This window comes from Poecilia reticulata, chromosome 13 (assembly GCF_904066995.2).
Source record: "Poecilia reticulata chromosome 13, P_reticulata-male-v2, whole genome shotgun sequence".
Taxonomy (NCBI): domain Eukaryota; kingdom Metazoa; phylum Chordata; class Actinopteri; order Cyprinodontiformes; family Poeciliidae; genus Poecilia; species Poecilia reticulata.
In genome coordinates this window covers 4179714-4190249 of record NC_088842.1, presented here as the reverse complement: position 1 = coordinate 4190249, position 10536 = coordinate 4179714, and the positions used below count along the sequence as shown (strand labels likewise).

General features: G+C 36.8%; 1 long non-coding RNA gene and 1 other non-coding gene across 3 annotated transcripts; both read right to left on the bottom strand.

The window, feature by feature from the left end:
• Positions 1-3273: 3273 nt before the first annotated feature.
• Positions 3274-8502, bottom strand: LOC103474119 (uncharacterized). Of its 2 annotated transcripts, none has more exons than XR_014090726.1 (7): positions 8338-8502; positions 8094-8264; positions 7096-7518; positions 6679-6989; positions 6425-6603; positions 5889-6349; positions 3274-5481 (listed from the first exon to the last, which is right to left on the bottom strand). It is a non-coding gene; the product is annotated as an uncharacterized LOC103474119 (transcript). The 2 variants fall into 2 exon arrangements; XR_014090727.1 differs by having other exon boundaries at positions 6425-6598.
• Positions 8503-8542: 40 nt separating this feature from the next.
• LOC145554738 (uncharacterized) lies at positions 8543-10292 on the bottom strand. Its single transcript, XR_014090728.1, has 3 exons — positions 9484-10292; positions 9041-9289; positions 8543-8944 (listed from the first exon to the last, which is right to left on the bottom strand). It is a non-coding gene; the product is annotated as an uncharacterized LOC145554738 (long non-coding RNA).
• Positions 10293-10536: the final 244 nt, after the last annotated feature.

Genomic DNA, 10536 nt, shown 5'->3' with positions numbered 1-10536 from the left:
GGGTTGCATTGTGCCCTTGTTTAAATTTTTAATAGTGTAATTCTGTAGACAAAATATGTCTGGTGGTCTGTGATTTACATATCTTACTCAATTGCGGGTTTGAATATTGCAATACTTTCCTATAACAAAATAGACCTGCAGAAAGAAATTACTAATAAAATCTCTTACATATGCATAGCTGTATGCTCTATATAGAGATTTTCCTTAGCTTTGATTGTATAGTTCACAATTTTGTAATTTATCATTGTTTATTAAACTCTGGAAGCTGTGTGGCTTTGTAAATATTCTGTCCTAAAATGCAGTTGGATGTGCCCTTTTTTTTTTGAGCACCTGCCCCTTTAGTGGTCTCTGCACGGCCCTGTGTCGGCTCCTCTGTTTAGACTATAAATGGATTCAACATTACAATCTCTTTAGTTTTCTCTGTTCTGTATGTAATGGAGACTGAAATTAAACATGCCATTTCTACCAAAGTTTTTGAATGGGCTTCCCAACGCTCCAAAGCGTCCGGTCCATACACGCTGTCAGCTCCCAGTCAGAAAGACGCATTTAGTTTAGTGTTGTTGAATTAGAGGAATAAAATGTTAAACTTCTTTGCTCGTTATTTTCCCGAATTCAGAGTTCTGCATGTACAACAGTGGAATCCACACAGAGAACAACCAGTCGCCATTCAACTTCAGACATATCTAGGGATTTTTTCAGACAATTAAATGCATAGAAAAACAGATCAGCATCACACCCAAACCATCAAGAAGTCCAAACCATAAAACAGACATTAATTACCTGAGAAAAGTAGAAAAAAATGAACAAAATACAAAAATAAGAGAAAAAGCAAAGGTGCCTTTGGGAACTGCTCGTGGCTGCAAACAAAGCAATTCAATTTGCTTCTGTGAAGTGGAGGTTTTTATTAAGAGGTGTATTCCTAATTTTAATATATGCATTGAAGGTGTGTCCTCTCTTTCTAAACCTCTAAGCAGTTTCACATTACTTGGATAGGATTGGAAACCTATTCAAAACCAAAGATAAATAGAAAGAGAGAGCAAAGGTCACTCTCAAGACAGGATGTTCTCATACCAGTTACATCTGGAATCTCTCCCAGTTCCGCCTTAAACATTTGCACAAAGACCCTAATTACCAGAAAGAGATTTATTTTTCACCTAGACCTTACTCGTTTTCCTGCCTGAGCGATTCCCAAATACTAGTTTTGTTTTCTCAAGATTTTAGCGTTCTTCTGACTTCATAGAAAACACCAAAGAATTTGACCTAGTAGTAAACAGACATAAGTTATCTCTCCCATCCTGTTTTTTCCCCATTACTTTTGTTTTTGTGAACTGCCTAGCACAGCACATCTGTTTCCTCTATTAGGGGAAGACATTCTCTTCTGAAGGCCTTTTTCAAAACCCTGTTAGTGATTTTATGTCAGTTAAGAAAATCAGTTGTTATTTAAATTGAATCATTATCCAAATTAAAATCTACTCAAAATACTCATGCTCTATCCAATATTTCACATGCACCAAGGTTAACTGTTGCTAAAATAAAAAAAACTAGCATATTTTAAATTTATTTTCCTAACAGTATCCATGAGATGATATTCAGAAAGGATTCTTTTATTGATTAATTTTAGTTGCCTCTGTGATGAGCTTTTTGTGTTAATTATAACCTGTCAAATGACCGACATTTAAAAAAAATTACCTCAAGTATATAACCTCAGTTTCCGATAGTACCTTGCAAGCGTTTTTCAGCCTGTGGTTTCTCTAGAGCAGGGGTCGGCAACCCAAAATGTTGAAAGAGCCATATGGGACCAAAAAACAAATCTGTCTGGAGCAGCAAAAAATTAAAAACCTTATATAGGGCTTATAATGGAGGCAAACCAGGCTTTAAGTGGCTTTATTAGCCTATTATCAAAATGACTAAGTCTACACATAATTAGCATTCATGATTAAATGTTTATTTTCCCTGCAGTGCGTCCTGGAATGAATGACGCACCACGTGACTACTCTGTTGTACAATATACATTTTTATTATGAAGATCGACGGGGAAAGGGTCATTTTTTTCTCTTTTGGAAGTCGGAAAATCTGCTCTTTGTAAATAATCACCGTAAAGTGTGTGATCGGGAAAAAAACGTACGAAAAAACAAAACGGAACATGCATAATGTGCCGCTTATCCGGGCAACAAACGGAATGCAATAATGCAACTTGGAGTTTTAAAATAAAGCAGTAGCGTTTTGAAAAGGTAAAGTATATAAAATTTAAATAATGCACTTTAAGTTTGATTTCTGTGCAAATGCCAAGCAAGTCAGTGCAATGGTAAAACATAGCAGCATCCTTTGCTGCTATGTTTTACCACTGACACGCAACCATCCTCGGACCTGAGCAACAAAATACAATAATATCGCTAAGTGTCATTCTACATATAGGCTATACTGACAAAAATCATTAATCAATTTATAATAACAACCACTTTGTTACTAAATATATGTGCCTATATGGCAGGATTGTGTTCTTACCTGTTTAATGTGACTTCTGTTTACGGACATCACTGGACAGCTTCTCAACATCGGGCATGTAAGATGCAACTTTAATCTTGATGCAGCAGCTAACTTAGTATATCTTCCCTGGAAATGTCTTTCCGTATTTTTCGGACTACTTTTCCCCGACTCTTTGAACCATGCAGCTTTTAGCCCGGCTCGGCTTAAATATGTACGTTTTCATTTTTGTAGGTGCGGCTTACAGTAAGGTGCACTCTAGTCCAGAAAGTACAGTACTCTTTTTGTTATTTGACAACTTCTCGCTACAGAGCAAACATTCAGGTAATCCTTCCGCATTAGCAATGAATGCAAATGATTTGGTCCAAGAATTGTAGAATCTCTCCTCGGCTATTTTTCTCTTTTACCCTTTGCTGTCCATGGCCCACCACACACCCGTCGGATTGTTTACAACAGCCCGCTGTCTCGCACCCCGCCCAGCAGAAAGAAATGTGTCACAGGCTATGACGCAAATCTTTGTTGATGGAAATGTTGAAATTTTATATTTATTCTACACATTTTTATAGCATTGGAAAACATTAAGAATGGCTGTGTCATATTTGTCCTCCTACAGAAATCATATTAAAACAAAAATATAAATTTCCCACACCCCACCTTTTTCCATTTTCAAACATTTTTGGAAAAGGTCCAGAGAGCCACTAGGGCAGCCCCATGAGTCGCATGCGGCTCGGGAGCCGTGGGTTGCCGATCCCTGCTCTAGAGGAATTGCATACAGCCATGGTCTTATGAAAAAGTGCTAAGAAGAAAGAAATTGTTGAATGTAATCCATAACATGTCCCATTGTAAGTTCAAGAGAGGAATTAATTTGACACAGTTTCTAATGTGGGTTTATTGCAACAAACTGTGGAAAAAGTGAAGCACTATAGCTTCACGTTTTTTTATTTGCACTGTAAATAAAAAGTGTATTAATGATATCTGGGATCTGATCATGGCCCATGCAACTCTAAACAATTGCGTGGGTAAATACAGTTGAAAGCAGAAGTGTATATACTCTATAAATGTAGTGATTTGAGTTTCTGTGTTTATTTTGCTCTGTTTCTGAGAGTCTCTGTGCCGTCTGGTCTTGATTGTTCCCAGGTGTGTCTAGTTCCTGTGATTACTCTCCTGTGTATTTATGTCACCTGTTGTCTTTGTCGGGTCCTCATCTTATGTCATCTGTCAGTTTCCTTGTGCTGCCTGAGTTTTTCGAGTATGCTACCTGGCATTATCATTAAAGATTCATCAATTTCATCTACATTCTGGGTCTGCCTGGGTTTCATCCTCACGTCACCAATGGTTAGTGATGGGCAAATGAAGCCTGATGAAGCAATAAAGCTTTCCAACCCTTTGCTTTGCAAAAAGGTTCATTACTCAATGCTTCATTTATGACTCACTAGTGACATCTGCTGGTGAAACTAACAGCCTTGTCACTCAGTTGGATCATACTTCCAAAGATTACTAAATGCAATATTGTCACAAAGTTTTCATCAAACTCATGTTTAGTAACAGGAGAATCAATGAAACCATATTTAATTGTCATATGTTTCAATTATTAAAATGATTTGTAGCCAATCTAATCCTGGTATATGTTGAACGTCAGTGGTTGTGTTGGGGTTTCTTTTATGTCATAAAGACATTGTGTCTTGGGAGTGCAGTGCCTGTTGTGGCATTCGCTTTTTCTTGGATTTCTAGTTGGCTCATCTCTTATATTTGGCTACATGTTGAATTTTAGTTCTGCAACAGCACTAAATCTGTTTTTGCTGTGCAAGACTGATATATCTTTGCCAATACAAATAATAGTTGAACTTTGCAGAAGGTAATAGATTGGGAAATGGAGAGTTAATTATCTAAGAAGAATTTTATTGTGAGCAATCATCTCAAAGTATTCCCAGATATCAGAGATTTTCCTCTTTCTGGCTCCATTTCAGACAATCAAATTTATTTGTGCAGCATGTTTCAGCAACAATGCAGTTCAAAGAGATTTACATCATAAAATCACAAAAATATATTGACTTCATTGCAGCTTTCTTTAGCATTATTGCTAACTTTTAGCATCAGAACGCTTTATTAAAAATCCAACGGGCACACTTTGGCAGGCCCCAGTTAAATTTCTCTAAATAAATAAATAAATCTTACCAAAGATTTTCCAGTGCAAAAATATTTCTACACTTCAAGTAAGACACAGGTAAGATATAAGTAACTTTTCATCAATATATGAGCTTGTTATAAGTCACTTTTTCCTTAATATTGACGAAAAAGGACTAATTACATTGGCAGATTATTTCACTTATAGCAAGGGAAAGATGTCCAGTTAGAAGTGAAATTAATATGCCAATGTAAGTACTACTTTTTCATCAATACTAAATTATTGACTTAAAAAAAGCTCATATCTTGATGAAAAGTTAGATGTAAGTTAGTTTTATCTTAAGTGTACTAAGATATTTGCACTAGAAAATAGTCCAAAAATACTTGATAAGACCCTTTGTTTTTGCAGTGTGGCTCAAACATACAGCTTTAAATTTGTGTAACCAAAAAGTGGCTAAAAGAGACATCTATTTGCAAAAAATAAAAAAAAAATGCAAATACTGTATCTACATTTCAATATTTTCCAAGTTTGGCCATTACATTACTTTTACTATAACTTACTTTAAAACACTTAACTTTTCAAAACATTCCAACTCTTTTTTTAAAAGAACTGCTTTTTACACTTATTAGTTGATTATGCAACACCAAAGGTAGGTGACTGCAGCACCCCCTCTTTCATGTAGTTTGTGAAAGACTCATAGTCTGAGTGTACAGGAAGGCGGAGTAGGCAAGTATTTGCTTCTGGGAAGACTTTGTTAGCCTCATGGAGAAATTCAATTTGTGGACGATGGGGAAAGCCCAGTGGAAGCACTGTGGATGCTCCGGAAGCGAACTCCAGTATCATTTCAAGGGTAACGGGACTGCATTCTCCTTCTGAAAGACAAAATGTTGAAATTATGACCTTTGATATAAAGTATCCAGTTTGTACTTTTAAAGACATGGAAGAAAATGTGTTAAATGTCTGTCCATGTTCTTTCTCAATCTTGTTATATTGGCGATAACAATGCATTTCTTGTTAGTAAATATAAATCAAAACATTTTGAAGACAAACCATGACTAAGCATGATCATTATATATTATATATTCACTGATAAAAGACTATTTCTATGGCAGCTTAAGAAAATGACTTTCCAGGAAAGAGACATTTCTAGCAATTGAACTGTTTCTGGTCTTGTCAGTCATTTAAAAAACCTGCTTCTATACTCAAACTATGATTGTTTAAATTGGGTCACAAAATCTAATTGATACTGGTTCTGCTTAAAGTATCACAATAAATGTACCTTCAATATCCACCAACCAGTCTCTCCAGTAGCATATGGTTTGATTTTCTATCCTCCTTTTATTGCTGCCTTGCACAGAAAAACACACTTGGAAAAGTGTGCATAGGTCCCGTGCCGAGAGTGGTTTCTCCTCACAGACAAACAATTCTTGAAAGACTGCAGGGTTTTTCTGAATCTCATCTAGCACATTGAGAGTCTTCAAATCTTCCACAAACCTTTAAGAAATGAGAATATGGCCATACTTTAGAATACAAGATTTCTAATAGAAAAAGTTAGGATCTTGCTTACTGTTGCAATGCAGTGCACACTCGGCCATTTACAAAGAAGTCTGCAGCAGATTGCACAAGGGAGTCCCTCTCTTCCAGAGTAGTTACACACCTTAATGCTCCAATAATGCTCAGAGTATCTGCTGCCTGCATAATGGCTTCGTTTGACTCCACAACTGTGTTTGCATCCTGAATCTAAAAAGAAAAATTTATGTGAAACTGAATTTAAGCTTATGATCAATATTCAAAATGCTTAAAATTGTGACTAACCTTGATCAACTGCTCTCTGAATGAATGGTTAACAACTTCCTCAACCAGGGTAGGTTGAGACAATGTGCCACAAATGTGGTTATACAGCCTTTGAGAGAAGAAATGTGGTCCAATGCCTCCATGCACCAAACAGACCGATATCATTTTTCCAATACAGTTGTACATTTTTGACTCCTACGCTAAAGAAAAAAAAAAGTTACTTGGCAGTTTCCATCCTTAAGAATTGGGAAAAATAAATAAATAATAATACTGACCACTAGTGTCCAAAGCTAGATGGCGGTCATTCTCGTGCCCCTCAAAGACATTAGATTGATGAATTGCCCTCATTAACAGTCTTAGATATTCTCGTGTGGGACCACCTTCATCAACTGCCCCTTCAGCGCTGCCCTCCTCATCCACAAAACTAACATCCAGTTTTGCTGCTGGATCAAAACGGCGTCTTCTGAAGGCATGCAGGCTACATTCTAAAATCCTGTCCCTGCACACATTTATTTGGTTGCTTGTAGGACAGAAAGTCATATCAACCTTGCTGTATAGTTTTGTTAATATGGTCTGAAGATCTGTCCTGCAAAAAGAAAATCTATTTTATTGTGCATTGTTGGAGTAAACAATGGTTTGAAACTGTCAAAACTAATTACATAAGACAGCCAGAATATGCAATTTTGACTCACTCATCCAAAGGCAACTCTGGTGGATGTTGTGGAGACTCAGGTGGCTCTTCTTGGTCTTCCAGTATAATATAGGTTGCTCAGTAAATGGAGAAGCTGGTGCCTGTTCCTCAATGGTTATCACATGTGGAGTTAGGTTAGAGTGGGAGGAGAGGGGCTGCCTTGAGGCTGCAACCAAGGAAACTTCAGAAGACGGCAAAATTGGTTGTACTTGAGTGGAGGGCTGGGACACAGGTGCCCGGGAGGAGAACGAAGCTGATGTTTCTGAGGAATTGGGCATGGTCGACAGCACTTTAGAAGATATTGGGGCCAGTGGTACTGGGCTGACAAAGATGTCAGTGCTTGGTCAGAAAGCAATGTCTGTAGGCTTAGGACAGAGGACAGTCACTGGTCCAGCACTCCATTCGCCTGAACTGGACACCTTTCCTAAGCAAAATGAAACAAAAATCTAATCATGTCAATGTCAATTTTATTTATGAAGCACTTTAAAAACAGATATTAATTGCACCAAAGGTCTATACAGTTTTCATGAAGCACAGACAAAAACACAAATTAAAACAGACAAGTAAATTACAATGTCAGGCCTTACAAAAAGTCAAAGAATAAAAATGAGTTTTAATGAGCAATATGAAGTGTTCCAGAATACAGACAAATCTAATGCTCCAAAGATTAGGAGCAGTGACAGCGAATACTGCTCCTATTCGCCGCCACTCAGTCTGGTCCCAGGAATATGTAAGAGTAATTTATTATTTGACATAAGTGTTCTAGAAGTGGAATGGTTGTGAAGGTCTTGAAAAAAACCTGGGGCTACGACATGTAAAGTTTTAAAAAAACAAATCAATCTGATAACAAACTGGTAGTCAATGCAGAGAAGTTGATACTGGTGTTACATGCTCTCGTTTCTGGGATCCAGTCAAAAGTCTAGTTGTGGCCTTTTGAAACATTTTGGGGAAAAAAAAAATACTGAGACATTGTATGGGATTTGGACTTAATTACTTTACCTGAATATCTAGAGTTGAAATCCAAAGCACGTACAGAGTGGCAGATGTTGTTATGTTGTTAACCATAAGTGAGCCTGACGAGGTACTCTCAATTGGTGTGGATGATGTTGCTTGTTGAACACTGAATATTTCACTTGCCATTTTATCTTGTCCGACAAAGTCAAACAAGACCTTTAAAAAAAGGGTAGTGCAATTTCAGTCACTTGAAAATAAATAATATACATGCTCTGAATGAACACATTACCTGAATTGGGTCAGACAAATTGAAAGTTCTCTTTCTGATAAATCCATTCGGATATTTGAACTTCAACAGCAGTCCACTTGACGGTTCTTTATATTCTGCCAGTCGTTCCTGGCGTACTTCAATTGCCTAAAACATAAACACTAAAACCTGTAGGTAATCCATAAACCACTATCATCCTAACAACGTAATAGTTCTTACTTTTACGCGTCTTTCCTCCCAGGCCTTGTAACACTGTCTTCTCCTTTCCTGGTAGAAAAAAAGATGTGAGCAACAACAACAACAACAACAAATGACGATAACAAAAATGTTAAGTCACATTTTCTTGGTCTGCTAACAAAGGTTCATCATACTCTTGTCTTGCTGGGACCACAGAGATCGCCAATCTAGAAGTGTCTATTGTGAATACAGTACAGAGCTTGTTAAAGTCAACATCAGAAATAAGATATAAAACTAAAATGCATATATTTTTCTTCAAATGGTCGACCTGTTCTACCCCTAAATGTTGGCTGTTGGTGCTCTCAGCCTCTGGAGAGATATCCTGTACTTCTGGTGCAGTTGAGGGTTCTGGAAACAAACTCCTGGACATTGCTGAGGTTGAGTAGGTTTCCTAGAGATGGCCAAGACATTTCAAATTATGGTGGAACACATTACTCTGGATATACCATACTACAAAAAATAACTTTTGTGTACAAAATAACCATACCTGTGACACATCTGCTCTTGGTAGAATGTAAAGTCTGCTTTTGCCAACCTTTTCCTTCAGCTCCCTCACAGAATTCACTTGTAATTTTTTTTACCTTTCGTCCTTTTCCAGCTCTTGCCAACTCAAAGCCAACCAGATTTAGGCTGATGTGTGGGTAACTTTGACACACAAAGTTATTCAGTTCAGACAAGCTCCAATTCAGGTTAATTTTGGAGCTCCTGGTTCCTGTCCCCTCATGCACAGGGTTGCCTGAATAATCAATGGTGACAAAGCAATTTAAGTTTGAACTCATCAGCCTACCAGATGACTTCTGGTGAAAGAGTAAAATTATCATGAAGTGGTGAATTAAAACCCAAATGGAGATGTTAAAAGCAAAAGTGCCTCCTTCTGTCACATTATGCGGGTATATGAAATAATCTCTTTTTTTTAAAAAACATGCCCACCTAATCCATGGTTCTTCAGTCTTTGTACATCCGAGGAAGAAGGGAGAATGTCAATATTAGGACCAGAAGGCAAGAAAATATTTGTCTTCCACACAGGGCTTGGCCGCCTCCCAGCTGAGCCTGCAATGAACACAACAGAATCACAACATAGATGCACCAGATGCTAAGTGATATTCTAAGTCATATTTTATAAGGCGGGAGACAACTCCAGTGCCAACTAAATTGGCTACTTATAGTTTCCTAATTAATATTTCTTTATTCCACTAGCATGAAGCTAACGTAGTCTACCTGGAAAGCTACAGTTATATGAACCGACATCTGAACATCCACTTAACTTGACTTCGCTGCACTTGATGTCGAAAAAGTCTTCTTGTTGCAGAGAATAAATTATCTGTATTTCTTAATTCATGTCGAGCATGAGCTGCAGCGCTGAATATTGTGTTAAAAACACGAGTATTTGAGCTGGACTGATCTGACATTGCTGACCACTGAATAGCACAATCAAGTAGCCTAAAGTTAGAATGTCTTACACACTGTCCGCCAAAATGCTACGTAAATTTATGACATTTTGATTAGACAGAATACTAATTCAAGATATCAATAATGTCATTCTGACTAGTCAGAATGCCAATTTAAGATATCTTAAATGGAAAAGCTGAATAATTTAAGATATCTCTAATTCGTTTAAAGATATCTTAAAAGGAATTTTGACTAGTCAAAATTACAATTCAAGATATCTTTAATTTAGTTTTGTCTAGTCATTATTTGCTTTTAAGACATCTATAATTTAGTTTTCACTAGTCAAAATTACATTTCTCCTATCCAAAAATACATTTAAGATATCTTGAATTATGGAGTAATTCGCGATATCTTTAATTAGAATTATGACTAGTCAAGATATCTTGAATTTACTTTATGACTAGTCGTAATTTAATTGTAGATATCCGAAATGTGTATTTCAGATAGCCAGTAATTCATTTTAGATATCTTGAATTGAAATCCCCATACAAGTCAATGGTAAATCTGACATAATTTTGTCTAGTCGAAATATAA